The sequence below is a fragment of the Scomber scombrus genome, chromosome 17 (genome assembly GCF_963691925.1).
Source record: "Scomber scombrus chromosome 17, fScoSco1.1, whole genome shotgun sequence".
Lineage (NCBI taxonomy): Eukaryota > Metazoa > Chordata > Actinopteri > Scombriformes > Scombridae > Scomber > Scomber scombrus.
Window position 1 is genome coordinate 22557759 of NC_084986.1, and position 19686 is coordinate 22577444.

General features: G+C 30.3%; 1 protein-coding gene across 2 annotated transcripts in view; it reads right to left on the reverse strand.

The window, feature by feature from the left end:
- The window catches only part of pbk (PDZ binding kinase), a 33587-nt gene extending 14354 nt beyond the window's left edge, over positions 1-19233 (reverse strand). For both annotated transcript variants that reach the window (XM_062437472.1, XM_062437471.1), the window contains exon 1: positions 19209-19233. The gene's annotated coding sequence lies outside the window, so the exon portion shown is untranslated. The remainder of the gene's footprint in view (positions 1-19208) is intronic.
- Positions 19234-19686: the final 453 nt, after the last annotated feature.

Sequence of the window (19686 nt, forward strand, 5' to 3'; positions counted from 1 at the left end):
ATCAGGTGACCCTTGTTGTGTATCATGATTTTGGTCATCCTACACTGTATAATATTAACGCTATTGACGATTTTTCACAATAAAATTCCCTAAAAATATCCAAAAACAAATTTTTCTGAAATAACTGTTGTAGTACGATTATCAGGTGACCATTGTTGTGTAGCATGATTTTGGTGAGTATACAGTGTATAATATTAACGCTATTGACGATTTTTCACAATAAAATTCCCCAAAAATATGCAAAAAGATTTTTTTGCTGAAATGACTGTTGTAGTATGATTATCAGGTGACCCTTGTTGTGTAGCAAGATTTTGGTGAGTATACAGTGTATAATATTAACGCTATTGACGATTTTTCACAATAAAATTCCCGAAAAAATATGCAGAAAGATTTTTTTTCTGAAATGACTGTTGTAGTCTGATTATCAGGTTACCCTTGTTGTGTATCATGATTTTGGTCATCCTACACTGTATAATATTAACGCTATTGAAAATTTTTCACAATAAAATTCCACAAAAATATGCAAAAAGATTTTTTTTCTGAAATGACTGTTGTAGTATGATTATCAGGTGACTCTTGTTGTGTATCATGATTTTGGTCATCCTACACTGTATAATATTAACGCTATTGACGACTTTTCAAAATAAAATTCCACAAAAATATGAAAAAAAGATTTTTTTTCTGAAATGACTGTTGTAGTATGATTATCAGGTGACCCTTGTTGTGTATCATGATTTTGGTCATCCTACAATGTATAATATTAACGCTATTGACGATTTTTCACAATAAAATTCCCTAAAAATATGCAAAAACAAATTTTTCTGAAATAACTGTTGTAGTACGATTATCAGGTGACCATTGTTGTGTAGCATGATTTTGGTGAGTATACAGTGTATAATATTAACGCTATTGACGATTTTTCACAATAAAATTCCCCAAAAATATGCAAAAAGATTTTTTTGCTGAAATGACTGTTGTAGTATGATTATCAGGTGACTCTTGTTGTGTATCATGATTTTGGTCATCCTACACTGTATAATATTAACGCTATTGACGATTTTTCACAATAAAATTCCCCAAAAATATGCAAAAAGATTTTTTTCTCTGAAATGACTGTTGTAGTATGATTATCAGGTGACCCTTGTTGTGTATCATGATTTTGGTCATCCTACACTGTATAATATTAACGCTATTGACGATTTTTCACAATAAAATTCCCCAAAAATATGCAAAAAGATTTTTTTCTGAAATGACTGTTGTAGTCTGATTATCAGGTGACCCTTGTTGTGTATCATGATTTTGGTCATCCTACACTGTATAATATTAACGCTATTGAAAATTTTTCACAATAAAATTCCACAAAAATATGCAAAAAGATTTTTTTTCTGAAATGACTGTTGTAGTATGATTATCAGGTGACTCTTGTTGTGTATCATGATTTTGGTCATCCTACACTGTATAATATTAACGCTATTGACGATTTTTCACAGTAAAATTCCCCAAAAATATGCAAAAAGATTTTTTTTCATGAAATGACTGTTGTAGTATGATTATCAGGTGACCCTTGTTGTGTATCATGATTTTGGTCATCCTACACTGTATAATATTAACGCTATTGACGGTTTTTCACAATAAAATTCCCCAAAAATATGCAAAAAGATTTTTTTCTCTGAAATGACTGTTGTAGTATGATTATCAGGTGACCCTTGTTGTGTATCATGATTTTGGTCATCCTACACTGTATAATATTAACGCTATTGACGATTTTTCACAATAAAATTCCACAAAAATATGCAAAAAGATTTTTTTCTGAAATGACTGTTGTAGTCTGATTATCAGGTGACCCTTGTTGTGTATCATGATTTTGGTCATCCTACACTGTATAATATTAACGCTATTGACGATTTTTCACAATAAAATTCCACAAAAATATGCAAAAAGATTTTTTTCTGAAATGACTGTTGTAGTATAATTATCAGGTGACCCTTGTTGTGTATCATGATTTTGGTCATCCTACACTGTATAATATTAACGCTATTGACGGTTGTTCACAATAAAATTCCCCAAAAATATGCAAAAAGATTTTTTTTCTGAAATAACTGTTGTAGTATGATTATCAAGTGACCCTTGTTGTGTATCATGATTTTGGTCATCCTACACTGTATAATATTAACGCTATTGACGATTTTTCACAATAAAATTCCACAAAAATATGCAAAAAGATTTTTTTCTCTGAAATGACTGTTGTAGTATGATTATCAGGTGACCCTTGTTGTGTATCATGATTTTGGTCATCCTACACTGTATAATATTAACGCTATTGACGATTTTTCACAATAAAATTCCACAAAAATATGCAAAAAGATTTTTTTTCTGAAATGACTGTTGTAGTATGATTATCAGGTGACTCTTGTTGTGTATCATGATTTTGGTCATCCTACACTGTATAATATTAACGCTATTGACGATGTTTCACAATAAAATTCCACAAAAATATGCAAAAAGATTTTCTTTCTGAAATGACTGTTGTAGTATGATTATCAGGTGACCTCGTTGTATATGAAAAAACAAATTTTTCTGAAATAACTGTTGTAGTACGATTATCAGTTGACCATTGTTGTGTATCATGATTTTGGTGAGTATACAGTGTATAATATTAACGCTATTGACGATTTTTCACAATAAAATTCCCCAAAAATATGCAAAAACAAATTTTTCTGAAATAACTGTTGTAGTACGATTATCATGTGACCATTGTTGTGTAGCATGATTTTGGTGAATATACAGTGTATAATATTAACGCTATTGACGATTTTTCACAATAAAATTCCCGAAAAAATATGCAGAAAGATTTTTTTTCTGAAATGACTGTTGTAGTATGATTATCAGGTGACCCTTGTTGTGTATCATGATTTTGGTCATCCTACACTGTATAATATTAACGCTATTGACGGTTTTTCACAATAAAATTCCCCAAAAATATGCAAAAAGATTTTTTTCTCTGAAATGACTGTTGTAGTATGATTATCAGGTGACCCTTGTTGTGTAGCATGATTTTGGTCATCCTACACTGTATAATATTAACGCTATTGACGATTTTTCACAATAAAATTCCACAAAAATATGCAAAAAGATTTTTTTCTGAAATGACTGTTGTAGTCTGATTATCAGGTGACCCTTGTTGTGTATCATGATTTTGGTCATCCTACACTGTATAATATTAACGCTATTGACGATTTTTCACAATAAAATTCCACAAAAATATGCAAAAAGATTTTTTTCTGAAATGACTGTTGTAGTATAATTATCAGGTGACCCTTGTTGTGTATCATGATTTTGGTCATCCTACACTGTATAATATTAAAGCTATTGACGGTTGTTCACAATAAAATTCCCCAAAAATATGCAAAAAGATTTTTTTTCTGAAATAACTGTTGTAGTATGATTATCAAGTGACCCTTGTTGTGTATCATGATTTTGGTCATCCTACACTGTATAATATTAACGCTATTGACGATTTTTCACAATAAAATTCCACAAAAATATGCAAAAAGATTTTTTTCTCTGAAATGACTGTTGTAGTATGATTATCAGGTGACCCTTGTTGTGTATCATGATTTTGGTCATCCTACACTGTATAATATTAACGCTATTGACGATTTTTCACAATAAAATTCCACAAAAATATGCAAAAAGATTTTTTTTCTGAAATGACTGTTGTAGTATGATTATCAGGTGACTCTTGTTGTGTATCATGATTTTGGTCATCCTACACTGTATAATATTAACGCTATTGACGATGTTTCACAATAAAATTCCACAAAAATATGCAAAAAGATTTTCTTTCTGAAATGACTGTTGTAGTATGATTATCAGGTGACCTCGTTGTATATGAAAAAACAAATTTTTCTGAAATAACTGTTGTAGTACGATTATCAGTTGACCATTGTTGTGTATCATGATTTTGGTGAGTATACAGTGTATAATATTAACGCTATTGACGATTTTTCACAATAAAATTCCCCAAAAATATGCAAAAACAAATTTTTCTGAAATAACTGTTGTAGTACGATTATCATGTGACCATTGTTGTGTAGCATGATTTTGGTGAATATACAGTGTATAATATTAACGCTATTGACGATTTTTCACAATAAAATTCCCGAAAAAATATGCAGAAAGATTTTTTTTCTGAAATGACTGTTGTAGTATGATTATCAGGTGACCCTTGTTGTGTATCATGATTTTGGTCATCCTACACTGTATAATATTAACGCTATTGACGATTTTTCATAATAAAATTCCCCAAAAATATGCAAAAATATTTTTTTTCTGAAATAACTGTTGTAGTATGATTGTCAGGTGACTCTTGTTGTGTATCATGATTTTGGTCATCCTACACTGTATAATATTAACGCTATTGACGATTTTTCACAATAAAATTCCACAAAAATATGCAAAAAGATTTTTTTCTCTGAAATGACTGTTGTAGTATGATTATCAGGTGACCCTTGTTGTGTATCATGATTTTGGTCATCCTACACTGTATAATATTAACGCTATTGACGATTTTTCACAATAAAATTCCCCAAAAATATGCAAAAAGATTTTTTTTCTGAAATAACTGTTGTAGTATGATTGTCAGGTGACTCTTGTTGTGTATCATGATTTTGGTCATCCTACACTGTATAATATTAACGCTATTGACGATTTTTCACAATAAAATTCCACAAAAATATGCAAAAAGATTTTTTTCTCTGAAATGACTGTTGTAGTATGATTATCAGGTGACCCTTGTTGTGTATCATGATTTTGGTCATCCTACACTGTATAATATTAACGCTATTGACGATTTTTCACAATAAAATTCCACAAAAATATGCAAAAAGATTTTTTTTCTGAAATGACTGTTGTAGTATGATTATCAGGTGACTCTTGTTGTGTATCATGATTTTGGTCATCCTACACTGTATAATATTAACGCTATTGACGATTTTTCACAATAAAATTCCACAAAAATATGCAAAAAGATTTTTTTTCTGAAATGACTGTTGTAGTATGATTATCAGGTGACCATCGTTGTGTATCATGATTTTGGTCATCCTACACTGTATAATATTAACGCTATTGACGATTTTTCACAATAAAATTCCCTAAAAATATGCAAACATTTTTTTTTGCTGAAATGACTGTTGTAGTATGATTATCAGGTGACCCTCGTTGTGTATCATGATTTTGGTCATCCTATACTGTATAATATTAACGCTATTGACGATTTTTCACAATAAAATTCCCTAAAAATATGCAAAAACAAATTTTTCTGAAATAACTGTTGTAGTACGATTATCAGGTGACCATTGTTGTGTAGCATGATTTTGGTGAGTATACAGTGTATAATATTAACGCTATTGACGATTTTTCACAATAAAATTCCCCAAAAATATGCAAAAAGATTTTTTTGCTGAAATGACTGTTGTAGTATGATTATCAGGTGACCCTTGTTGTGTAGCAAGATTTTGGTCATCCTACACTGTATAATATTAACGCTATTGACGGTTTTTCACAATAAAATTCCCCAAAAATATGCAAAAAGATTTTTTTTCTGAAATGACTGTTGTAGTATGAATATCAGGTGACCCTTGTTGTGTATCATGATTTTGGTCATCCTACACTGTATAATATTAACGCTATTGACGATTTTTCACAATAAAATTCCCCAAAAATATGCAAAAAGATTTTTTTTCTGAAATGACTGTTGTAGTATGAATATCAGGTGACCCTTGTTGTGTATCATGATTTTGGTCATCCTACACTGTATAATATTAACGCTATTGACGATTTTTCACAATAAAATTCCACAAAAATATGCAAAAACACATTTTTCTGAAATAACTGTTGTAGTACGATTATCAGGTGACCATTGTTGTGTATCATGATTTTGGTGAGTATACAGTGTATAATATTAACGCTATTGACGATTTTTCACAATAAAATTCCCGAAAAAATATGCAGAAGGATTTTTTTTCTGAAATGACTGTTGTAGTCTGATTATCAGGTGACCCTTGTTGTGTATCATGATTTTGGTCATCCTACACTGTATAATATTAACGCTATTGACGATTTTTCACAATAAAATTCCCCAAAAATATGCAAAAACACATTTTTCTGAAATAACTGTTGTAGTACGATTATCAGGTGACCATTGTTGTGTATCATGATTTTGGTGAGTATACAGTGTATAATATTAACGCTATTGACGATTTTTCACAATAATATTCCCCAAAAATATGCAAAAACAAATTTTTCTGAAATAACTGTTGTAGTACGATTATCAGGTGACCATTGTTGTGTATCATGATTTTGGTGAGTATACAGTGTATAATATTAACGCTATTGACGATTTTTCACAATAAAATTCCCGAAAAAATATGCAGAAAGATTTTCTTTCTGAAATGACTGTTGTAGTCTGATTATCAGGTGACTCTTGTTGTGTATCATGATTTTGGTCATCCTACACTGTATAATATTAACGCTATTGACGATTTTTCACAATAAAATTCCACAAAAATATGCAAAAAGATTTTTTTTCTGAAATGACTGTTGTAGTATGATTATCAGGTGACTCTTGTTGTGTATCATGATTTTGGTCATCCTACAGTGTATAATATTAACGCTATTGACGATTTTTCACAATAAAATTCCACAAAAATATGCAAAAAGATTTTTTTTCCTGAAATGACTGTTGTAGTATGATTATCAAGTGACCCTTGTTGTGTATCATGATTTTGGTCATCCTACACTGTATAATATTAACGCTATTGACGATTTTTCACAATAAAATTCCCCAAAAATATGCAAAAAGATTTTTTTTCCTGAAATGACTGTTGTAGTATGATTATCAGGTGACCCTTGTTGTGTATCATGATTTTGGTCATCCTACACTGTATAATATTAACGCTATTGACGATTTTTCACAATAAAATTCCACAAAAATATGCAAAAAGATTTTTTTCTCTGAAATGACTGTTGTAGTATGATTATCAGGTGACCATTGTTGTGTAGCATGATTTTGGTCATCCTACACTGTATAATATTAACGCTATTGACGATGTTTCACAATAAAATTCCCCAAAAATATGCAAAAAGATTTTTTTTCTGAAATGACTGTTGTAGTATGATTATCAGGTGACCTCGTTGTATATGAAAAAACAAATTTTTCTGAAATAACTGTTGTAGTACGATTATCAGGTGACCATTGTTGTGTATCATGATTTTGGTGAGTATACAGTGTATAATATTAACGCTATTGACGATTTTTCACAATAAAATTCCACAAAAATATGCAAAAACAAATTTTTCTGAAATAACTGTTGTAGTACGATTATCAGGTGACCATTGTTGTGTATCATGATTTTGGTCATCCTACACTGTATAATATTAACGCTATTGACGATTTTTCACAATAAAATTCCCCAAAAATATGCAAAAATATTTTTTTTCTGAAATAACTGTTGTAGTATGATTGTCAGGTGACTCTTGTTGTGTATCATGATTTTGGTCATCCTACACTGTATAATATTAACGCTATTGACGATTTTTCACAATAAAATTCCACAAAAATATGCAAAAAGATTTTTTTCTCTGAAATGACTGTTGTAGTATGATTATCAGGTGACTCTTGTTGTGTATCATGATTTTGGTCATCCTACACTGTATAATATTAACGCTATTGACGATTTTTCACAATAAAATTCCACAAAAATATGCAAAAAGATTTTTTTTCTGAAATGACTGTTGTAGTATGATTATCAGGTGACTCTTGTTGTGTATCATGATTTTGGTCATCCTACACTGTATAATATTAACGCTATTGACGATTTTTCACAATAAAATTCCACAAAAATATGCAAAAAGATTTTTTTTCTGAAATGACTGTTGTAGTATGATTATCAGGTGACCTCGTTGTGTATCATGATTTTGGTCATCCTACACTGTATAATATTAACGCTATTGACGATTTTTCACAATAAAATTCCCTAAAAATATGCAAAAAAAATTTTTTGCTGAAATGACTGTTGTAGTATGATTATCAGGTGACCCTCGTTGTGTATCATGATTTTGGTCATCCTACACTGTATAATATTAACGCTATTGACGATTTTTCACAATAAAATTCCCTAAAAATATGCAAAAACAAATTTTTCTGAAATAACTGTTGTAGTATGATTATCAGGTGACTCTTGTTGTGTATCATGATTTTGGTCATCCTACACTGTATAATATTAACGCTATTGACGATGTTTCTCAATAAAATTCCCCAAAAATATGCAAAAAGATTTTTTTTCTGAAATGACTGTTGTAGTATGATTATCAGGTGACCTCGTTGTATATGAAAAAACAAATTTTTCTGAAATAACTGTTGTAGTACGATTATCAGGTGACCATTGTTGTGTATCATGATTTTGGTGAGTATACAGTGTATAATATTAACGCTATTGACGATTTTTCACAATAAAATTCCCCAAAAATATGCAAAAACAAATTTTTCTGAAATAACTGTTGTAGTACGATTATCAGGTGACCATTGTTGTGTATCATGATTTTGGTCATCCTACATTGTATAATATTAACGCTATTGACGATTTTTCACAATAAAATTCCCCAAAAATATGCAAAAAGATTTTTTTTCTGAAATGACTGTTGTAGTATGATTATCAGGTGACCTCGTTGTGTATCATGATTTTGGTCATCCTACACTGTATAATATTAACGCTATTGACGATTTTTCACAATAAAATTCCCTAAAAATATGCAAAAACAAATTTTTTCTGAAATAACTGTTGTAGTACGAATATCAGGTGACCATTGTTGTGTAGCATGATTTTGGTGAGTATACAGTGTATAATATTAACGCTATTGACGATTTTTCACAATAAAATTTCCCAAAAATATGGAAAAACAAATTCTTCTGAAATAACTGTTGTAGTACGATTATCAGGTGACCATTGTTGTGTAGCATGATTTTGGTGAGTATACAGTGTATAATATTAACGCTATTGATGATTTTTCACAATAAAATTCCACAAAAATATGCAAAAAGATTTTTTTTCTGAAATGACTGTTGTAGTATGATTATCAGGTGACCCTTGTTGTGTATCATGATTTTGGTCATCCTACACTGTATAATATTAACGCTATTGACGATTTTTCACAATAAAATTCCCTAAAAATATGCAAAAACACATTTTTCTGAAATAACTGTTGTAGTACGATAATCAGGTGACGATTGTTGTGTAGCATGATTTTGGTGAGTATACAGTGTATAATATTAACGCTATTGACGATTTTTCACAATGAAATTCCCCAAAAATATGCAAAAACAAATTTTTCTGAATTAACTGTTGTAGTACGATTATCAGGTGACCATTGTTGTGTAGCATGATTTTGGTGAGTATACAGTGTATAATATTAACGCTATTGACGATTTTTCAAAATAAAATTCCACAAAAATATGCAAAAAAGATTTTTTTTCTGAAATGACTGTTGTAGTATGATTATCAGGTGACCCTTGTTGTGTATCATGATTTTGGTCATCCTACACTGTATAATATTAACGCTATTGATGATTTTTCACAATAAAATTCCTAAAAATATGCAAAAACAAATTTTTCTGAAATAACTGTTGTATTATGATTATCAGGTGACCCTCGTTGTGTATCATGATTTTGGTCATCCTACACTGTATAATATTAACGCTATTGACGATTTTTCACAATAAAATTCCACAAAAATATGCAAAAAGATTTTTTTGCTGAAATGACTGTTGTAGTATGATTATCAGGTGACCCTGGTTGTGTATCATGATTTTGGTCATCCTACACTGTATAATATTAACGCTATTGACGATTTTTCACAATAAAATTCCCTAAAAATATGCAAAAACAAATTTTTCTGAAATAACTGTTGTAGTACGATTATCAGGTGACCATTGTTGTGTAGCATGATTTTGGTGAGTATACAGTGTATAATATTAACGCTATTGACGATTTTTCACAATAAAATTCCCCAAAAATATGCAAAAAGATTTTTTTGCTGAAATGACTGTTGTAGTATGATTATCAGGTGACCCTTGTTGTGTAGCAAGATTTTGGTCATCCTACACTGTATAATATTAACGCTATTGACGGTTTATAACAATAAAATTCCCCAAAAATATGCAAAAAGATTTTTTTTCTGAAATGACTGTTGTAGTACGATTATCAGGTGACCATTGTTGTGTATCATGATTTTGGTGAGTATACAGTGTATAATATTAACGCTATTGACGATTTTTCACAATAAAATTCCCGAAAAAATATGCAGAAAGATTTTTTTGCTGAAATGACTGTTGTAGTCTGATTATCAGGTGACCCTTGTTGTGTATCATGATTTTGGTCATCCTACACTGTATAATATTAACGCTATTGACGATTTTTCACAATAAAATTCCACAAAAATATGCAAAAAGATTTTTTTTCTGAAATGACTGTTGTAGTATGAATATCAGGTGACCCTTGTTGTGTATCATGATTTTGGTCATCCTACACTGTATAATATTAACGCTATTGACGATTTTTCACAATAAAATTCCCAAAAAATATGCAAAAACACATTTTTCTGAAATAACTGTTGTAGTACGATTATCAGGTGACCATTGTTGTGTATCATGATTTTGGTGAGTATACAGTGTATAATATTAACGCTATTGACGATTTTTCACAATAAAATTCCCGAAAAAATATGCAGAAAGATTTTTTTTCTGAAATGACTGTTGTAGTCTGATTATCAGGTGACCCTTGTTGTGTATCATGATTTTGGTCATCCTACACTGTATAATATTAACGCTATTGACGATTTTTCACAATAAAATTCCACAAAAATATGCAAAAAGATTTTTTTTCTGAAATGACTGTTGTAGTATAATTATCAGGTGACCCTTGTTGTGTATCATGATTTTGGTCATCCTACACTGTATAATATTAACGCTATTGACGGTTGTTCACAATAAAATTCCCCAAAAATATGAAAAAATATTTTTTTTCTGAAATAACTGTTGTAGTATGATTATCAAGTGACCCTTGTTGTGTATCATGATTTTGGTCATCCTACACTGTATAATATTAACGCTATTGACGATTTTTCACAATAAAATTCCCAAAAAATATGCAAAAATATTTTTTTTCTGAAATAACTGTTGTAGTATGATTGTCAGGTGACTCTTGTTGTGTATCATGATTTTGGTCATCCTACACTGTATAATATTAACGCTATTGACGATTTTTCACAATAAAATTCCACAAAAATATGCAAAAAGATTTTTTTGCTGAAATGACTGTTGTAATATGATTATCAGGTGACCCTCGTTGTGTATCATGATCTTGGTCATCCTACACTGTATAATATTAACGCTATTGACGATTTTTCACAATAAAATTCCCTAAAAATATGCAAAAACAAATTTTTCTGAAATAACTGTTGTAGTACGATTATCAGGTGACCATTGTTGTGTAGCATGATTTTGGTGAGTATACAGTGTATAATATTAACGCTATTGACGATTTTTCACAATAAAATTCCCCAAAAATATGCAAAAAGATTTTTTTGCTGAAATGACTGTTGTAGTATGATTATCAGGTGACCCTTGTTGTGTAGCAAGATTTTGGTCATCCTACACTGTATAATATTAACGCTATTGACGGTTTTTCACAATAAAATTCCCCAAAAATATGCAAAAAGATTTTTTTTCTGAAATGACTGTTGTAGTACGATTATCAGGTGACCATTGTTGTGTATCATGATTTTGGTGAGTATACAGTGTATAATATTAACGCTATTGACGATTTTTCACAATAAAATTCCCCAAAAATATGCAAAAACAAATTTTTCTGAAATAACTGTTGTAGTACGATTATCAGGTGACCATTGTTGTGTATCATGATTTTGGTCATCCTACATTGTATAATATTAACGCTATTGACGATTTTTCACAATAAAATTCCCCAAAAATATGCAAAAACACATTTTTCTGAAATAACTGTTGTAGTACGATTATCATGTGACCATTGTTGTGTAGCATGATTTTGGTGAATATACAGTGTATAATATTAACGCTATTGACGATTTTTCACAATAAAATTCCCGAAAAAATATGCAGAAAGATTTTTTTTCTGAAATGACTGTTGTAGTATGATTATCAGGTGACCCTTGTTGTGTATCATGATTTTGGTCATCCTACACTGTATAATATTAACGCTATTGACGATTTTTCACAATAAAATTCCACAAAAATATGCAAAAAGATTTTTTTCTCTGAAATGACTGTTGTAGTATGATTATCAGGTGACCCTTGTTGTGTATCATGATTTTGGTCATCCTACACTGTATAATATTAACGCTATTGACGATTTTTCACAATAAAATTCCACAAAAATATGCAAAAAGATTTTTTTTCTGAAATGACTGTTGTAGTATGATTATCAGGTGACTCTTGTTGTGTATCATGATTTTGGTCATCCTACACTGTATAATATTAACGCTATTGACGATGTTTCACAATAAAATTCCCCAAAAATATGCAAAAAGATTTTTTTTCTGAAATGACTGTTGTAGTATGATTATCAGGTGACCTCGTTGTATATGAAAAAACAAATTTTTCTGAAATAACTGTTGTAGTACGATTATCAGGTGACCATTGTTGTGTATCATGATTTTGGTGAGTATACAGTGTATAATATTAACGCTATTGACGATTTTTCACAATAAAATTCCACAAAAATATGCAAAAACAAATTTTTCTGAAATAACTGTTGTAGTACGATTATCAGGTGACCATTGTTGTGTATCATGATTTTGGTCATCCTACATTGTATAATATTAACGCTATTGACGATTTTTCACAATAAAATTCCACAAAAATATGCAAAAACACATTTTTCTGAAATAACTGTTGTAGTACGATTATCATGTGACCATTGTTGTGTAGCATGATTTTGGTGAATATACAGTGTATAATATTAACGCTATTGACGATTTTTCACAATAAAATTCCCGAAAAAATATGCAGAAAGATTTTTTTTCTGAAATGACTGTTGTAGTATGATTATCAGGTGACCCTTGTTGTGTATCATGATTTTGGTCATCCTACACTGTGTAATATTAACGCTATTGACGATTTTTCACAATAAAATTCCCCAAAAATATGGAAAAACAAATTCTTCTGAAATAACTGTTGTAGTACGATTATCAGGTGACCATTGTTGTGTATCATGATTTTGGTGAGTATACAGTGTATAATATTAACGCTATTGACGATTTTTCACAATAAAATTCCCTAAAAAATATGCAGAAAGATTTTTTTTCTGAAATGACTGTTGTAGTATGATTATCAGGTGACCCTTGTTGTGTATCATGATTTTGGTCATCCTACACTGTATAATATTAACGCTATTGACGATTTTTCACAATAAAATTCCCCAAAAATATGCAAAAAGATTTTTTTGCTGAAATGACTGTTGTAGTATGATTATCAGGTGACCTCGTTGTGTATCATGATTTTGGTCATCCTACACTGTATAATATTAACGCTATTGACGATTTTTCACAATAAAATTCCCTAAAAATATGCAAAAACAAACTTTTCTGAAATAACTGTTGTAGTACGATTATCAGGTGACCATTGTTGTGTATCATGATTTTGGTGAGTATACAGTGTATAATATTAACACTATTGACGATTTTTCACAATAAAATTCCACAAAAATATGCAGAAAGATTTTTTTCTGAAATGACTGTTGTAGTATGATTATCAGGTGACCCTTGTTGTGTAGCATGATTTTGGTCATCCTACACTGTATAATATTAACGCTATTGACGATTTTTCACAATAAAATTCCCCAAAAATATGCAAAAACAAATTTTTCTGAAATAACTGTTGTAGTACGATTATCAGGTGACCATTGTTGTGTATCATGATTTTGGTCATCCTACACTGTATAATATTAACGCTATTGACGATTTTTCACAATAAAATTCCACAAAAATATGCAAAAAGATTTGTTTTCTGAAATGACTGTTGTAGTATGATTATCAGGTGACCCTTGTTGTGTATCATGATTTTGGTCATCCTACACTGTATAATATTAACGCTATTGACGATTTTTCACAATAAAATTCCCCAAAAATTTGCAAAAAGATTTTTTTCTGAAATGACTGTTGTAGTATGATTATCAGGTGACCCTTGTTGTGTATCATGATTTTGGTCATCCTACACTGTATAATATTAACGCTATTGACGATTTTTCACAATAAAATTCCCCAAAAATATGCAAAAACACATTTTTCTGAAATAACTGTTGTAGTACGATTATCAGGTGACCATTGTTGTGTATCATGATTTTGGTGAGTATACAGTGTATAATATTAACACTATTGACGATTTTTCACAATAAAATTCCCGAAAAAATATGCAGAAAGATTTTTTTTCTGAAATGACTGTTGTAGTATGATTATCAAGTGACCTTTGTTGTGTATCATGATTTTGTTCATCCTACACTGTATAATATTAATGCTATTGACGAGTTTTCACAATAAAATTCCCCAAAAATATGCAAAAACAAATTCTTCTGAAATAACTGTTGTAGTACGATTAACAGGTGACCATTGTTGTGTAGCATGATTTTGGTCATCCTACACTGTATAATATTAACGCTATTGACGATTTTTCACAATAAAATTCCACAAAAATATGCAAAAAGATTTGTTTTCTGAAATGACTGTTGTAGTATGATTATCAGGTGACTCTTGTTGTGTATCATGATTTTGGTCATCCTACACTGTATAATATTAACGCTATTGACGATTTTTCACAATAAAATTCCCCAAAAATATGCAAAAAGATTTTTTTCTGAAATGACTGTTGTAGTATGATTATCAGGTGACCTCGTTGTATATGAAAAAACAAATTTTTCTGAAATAACTGTTGTAGTACGATTATCAGGTGACCATTGTTGTGTATCATGATTTTGGTGAGTATACAGTGTATAATATTAACGCTATTGACGATTTTTCACAATAAAATTCCACAAAAATATGTAATAAGATTTTTTTTCTGAAATGACTGTTGTAGTATGATTATCAGGTGACCGTTGTTGTATAGCATGATTTTGGTGTGTATACAGTGTATAATATTAACGCTATTGACGATTTTTCACAATAAAATTCCACAAAAATATGCAGAAAGATTTTTTCTGAAATGACTGTTGTAGTGCGATTATCAGGTGACCCATGTTGTGTAGCATGATTTTGGTCATCCTACACTGTATAATATTAACGCTATTGACGATTTTTCACAATAAAATTCCCCAAAAATATGCAAAAACAAATTTTTCTGAAATAACTGTTGTAGTACGATTATCAGGTGACCATTGTTGTGTATCATGATTTTGGTCATCCTACACTGTATAATATTAACGCTATTGACGATTTTTCACAATAAAATTCCACAAAAATATGCAAAAAGATTTGTTTTCTGAAATGACTGTTGTAGTATGATTATCAGGTGACCCTTGTTGTGTATCATGATTTTGGTCATCCTACACTGTATAATATTAACGCTATTGACGATTTTTCACAATAAAATTCCCCAAAAATTTGCAAAAAGATTTGTTTTCTGAAATGACTGTTGTAGTATGATTATCAGGTGACCCTTGTTGTGTATCATGATTTTGGTCATCCTACACTGTATAATATTAACGCTATTGACGATTTTTCACAATAAAATTCCCCAAAAATATGCAAAAACACATTTTTCTGAAATAACTGTTGTAGTACGATTATCAGGTAACCATTGTTGTGTATCATGATTTTGGTGAGTATACAGTGTATAATATTAACGCTATTGACGATTTTTCACAATAAAATTACCGAAAAAATATGCAGAAAGATTTTTTTTCTGAAATGACTGTTGTAGTATGATTATCAGGTGACCCTTGTTGTGTATCATTATTTTGTTCATCCTACACTGTATAATATTAACGCTATTGACAATTTTTCACAATAAAATTCCCCAAAAATATGCAAAAACAAATTTTTCTGAAATAACTGTTGTAGTACGATTATCAGGTGACCCTTGTTGTGTATCATGATTTTGGTCATCCTACACTGTATAATATTAACGCTATTGACGATTTTTCACAATAAAATTCCACAAAAATATGAAAAAAGATTTTTTTTCTGAAATGACTGTTGTAGTATGATTATCAGGTGACCCTTGTTGTGTATCATGATTTTGGTCATCCTACACTGTATAATATTAGCGCTATTGACGATTTTTCACAATAAAATTCCCAAAAAATTTGCAAAAAGATTTTTTCTGAAATGACTGTTGTAGTATGATTATCAGGTGACCCTTGTTGTGTATCATGATTTTGGTCATCCTACACTGTATAATATTAGCGCTATTGACGATTTTTCACAATAAAATTCCCAAAAAATTTGCAAAAAGATTTTTTCTGAAATAACTGTTGTAGTACGATTATCAGGTGACCATTGTTGTGTATCATGATTTTGGTGAGTATACAGTGTATAATATTAACACTATTGACGATTTTTCACAATAAAATTCCCGAAAAAATATGCAGAAAGAATTTTTTTCTGAAATGACTGTTGTAGTATGATTATCAAGTGACCCTTGTTGTGTATCATGATTTTGTTCATCCTACACTGTATAATATTAACGCTATTGACGATTTTTCACAATAAAATTCCCCAAAAATATGCAAAAAGATTTGTTTTCTGAAATGACTGTTGTAGTATGATTATCAGGTGACCCTTGTTGTGTAGCATGATTTTGGTGAGTATACAGTGTATAATATTAACGCTATTGACGATTTTTCACAATAAAATTCCACAGAAATATGCAAAAAGATTTTTTTTTTCCTGAAATGACTGTTATAGTATGATTATCAGGTGACCCTTGTTGTGTAGCATGATTTTGGTCATCCTACACTGTATAATATTAACGCTATTGACGATTTTTCACAATAAAATTCCACAAAAATATGCAAAAAGATTTTTTTTCTGAAATGACTGTTGTAGTATGATTATCAGGTGACCCTTTTTGTGTAGCATGATTTTGGTCATCCTACACTGTATAATATTAACGCTATTGACGGTTTTTCACAATAAAATTCCCCAAAAATATGCAAAAACACATTTTTCTGAATTAACTGTTGTAGTATGATTATCAGGTGACCATTGTTGCGTAGCATGATTTTGGTGAGTATACAGTGCATAATATTAACGCTATTGACGATTTTTCACAATAAAATTCCACAAAAATATGCAAAAAGATTTTTTTTCTGAAATGACTGTTGTAGTACGATTATCAGGTGACCCTTGTCATGTAGCATGATTTTGGTCATCCTACACTGTATAATATTGACGATATTGAAGATTTTTGAATATAAAAAATCTCCAAAATTATATCAAAACTAATTTCACCAAAATAAATGTTGTAGTATAATTATCAGGTGACCATTGTTGTGTAGCATGATTTTGGTCATCCTACACTGTATAATATTAACACTATTGACGATATTTCAAAATAAAATTCCCCAAAAATATGCAAACTTTTTTCCCCCCTGAAATAACTGTTGTAGTATGATTATCAGGTGACCATCGTTGTGTTGCATGATTTTGGTCATCCTACACTGTATAATATTGACGATATTGAAGATTTTTGAATATAAAAAATCTCCAAAATTATATCAAAACTAATTTCCCCAAAATAAATGTTGTAGTATAATTATCAGGTGACCCTTGTTGTGTAGCATGATTTTGGTCAATCTACACTGTATAATATTAACACTATTGATGATATTTCAAAATAAAATTCCCCAAAAATATGCAAACTTTTTTTTTCTGAAATAACGGTTGTAGTATGATTATCAGGTGACCATTGTTGTGTAGCATGAATTTGGTGAGTATACAGTTTATAATATTAACGCTATTGACGATTTTTCACAATAAAATTCCCCAAAAATATGCAAAACATTTTTTTCCTGAAATGACTGTTGTAGTATGATTATCAGGTGACCCTTGTTTTGTAGCATGATTTTGGTGAGTATACAGTGTATAATATTGACGATATTGAAGATTTTTGAATATAAAAAATCCCCAAAATTATATCAAAACTAATTTTCCTAAAATAAATGTTGTAGTATGATTATTTGGTGACCCTTGTTGTGTAGCATGATTTTGGTCACCCTACACTGTATAATATTAACGCTATTGACGATTTTTCACAATAAAATTCCCCAAATATATGAAAAAAGATTTTTTATGAAATAACTGTTGTAGTGTGAATATCAGGTGACCGTTGGTGTGTGGAGTGAATTTGGTGATACTACAGTGAATAAAAGTGGAGATATTGAATATTTTTTGCTTTGGTACTGCACTTTGTAGACGGTCCCTAAGCGCTCGCCTCTCCGCCCGCAGCGCATAGAGAGCAATATATTTCCTGCAGCCTGGATGACGACTCGTTTTGGCGAAAATGAGTTTGTAGTCAATAGTCTACCTTACTACGATAGGAAAGAGACATTTTTTATGTTTTAACAATGTTTCGTTTATGAGCTATTGATCGCTGAAGTTCGAATCTGCCAATCTCTTTCTAACTTTACCCAAGTCTTGCACTGTAACTTCATTTGGTTTCTTAACATTTTATAAAAACAAAGGTTTTTTAGATACATGTGCTATGAGCCGAATCAAACCCTGATGTATTGCCTGTTAGACTTACTAGTAAAAAGTAGCCTTTATCTTTGACTACATAAAAACGACAACTAAGGGCTGGTGTGAGACTGTTGAGTAACGCCAATGCTGTTGTGAAGAAACGTCTTGTGCCTCAAAGTAGTTTATTGTTTTTATTATTTATAAGTCGAACTCTTTCAGCTAACCAGCGGAGACACAGTATCAAGCAACCTTTACGTCAAAACAGCCCACATGAACGCAAACCAATGTGAAGTTAACGTGGCTTCTACGCCAACAGTAAATTACTTTTAAAACGGAGCATTACTCGCCTACTGAAGCCAATGCGAAGACATACATCTTAAGGTTGTGTTTAATGTATTTTGAGACAGATAACTGAATTATTTAGTCAATAAATGCAACATTACCTGAGTTTTCTTTCACTGACAACAAAACTGCTAACCGCCCAATATTCAAAATACTAGAGCAGGCGGTACGGGAACCTCAGAGGGACAAACACGATTCGAGGGCGAAAGGCGCTGTAGCAGAGTAATGTAGTAGTGATGTAATGCTTTACTAAACTTTATAGTTTGTACCGTCAAGATAAAAGTGTATTTTATAGCAGTGTAATTCACACTACTTGACGGATGACTGACAATAATTAAGCAGAACAGTTGTATACAGTAAACAGTAAAACAATTTGCACACAATTTAGGCACACAATTAATAAGAAAGACGGAACTGCAATATAATACAATTGATTTAAAAACTAGAATATATAATAATCAATAAAACGAACTAAAATAAAATTTAAAAAACAAACGCAAATAAATCGGATAAGAGGATAAATTAATATCAGTCATAAAAAATAAAATATACAAAACATAAATATAATTAAAAGGTGAG